The sequence below is a fragment of the Sinocyclocheilus grahami genome, unplaced genomic scaffold, assembly GCF_001515645.1.
Source record: "Sinocyclocheilus grahami isolate Dianchi unplaced genomic scaffold, SAMN03320097.WGS_v1.1 scaffold153.1, whole genome shotgun sequence".
In the NCBI taxonomy this organism is placed as follows: domain Eukaryota; kingdom Metazoa; phylum Chordata; class Actinopteri; order Cypriniformes; family Cyprinidae; genus Sinocyclocheilus; species Sinocyclocheilus grahami.
This window is the reverse complement of record NW_015505332.1, coordinates 2804841-2805220: the sequence shown is the minus strand read 5'-3', so window position 1 is coordinate 2805220 and position 380 is coordinate 2804841. Positions and strand designations below refer to the sequence as shown.

The following is a 380-nucleotide window of genomic DNA, read 5'->3' as shown; positions in this document are numbered from 1 at the left end:
TTTCACTGGAGAAAGCAATATTATGGATAGAGGACTCATATTTTTCCTGCAAGTTGAAAAAGTCTTAATGATAGATTTGTTCATTACAAACGCATACATTTTCAATCCACAAGACACTAATGGACTGGAATTGTCTGGATTATTGTATATTATATATTTATCAGCTGTTTGGACTCATATTCTGACGGCACCCATTCACCGCAGAGGATCCATTGATGAACGTGCTGTAATGCTAAATTTCTCTAAATCTGTTCCAATGAAGAAACAAACTCATCTGCATGGTGGAGGGCCTAATGTACATTTTAATTTCTTGGTGAACTATTCCTTACAGGAACACGACACTATTTTTGAAAATAGGCTCATTTTTATAAAAAAATAAA

At 33.9% G+C, this 380-nt stretch overlaps 1 protein-coding gene across 1 annotated transcript in view; it reads left to right on the top strand.

The window, feature by feature from the left end:
• Positions 1-380, top strand: part of LOC107592529 (CUB and sushi domain-containing protein 3-like) — a 309662-nt gene that overhangs the window by 152266 nt on the left and 157016 nt on the right. The gene's annotated exons all lie outside the window — the stretch shown is intronic.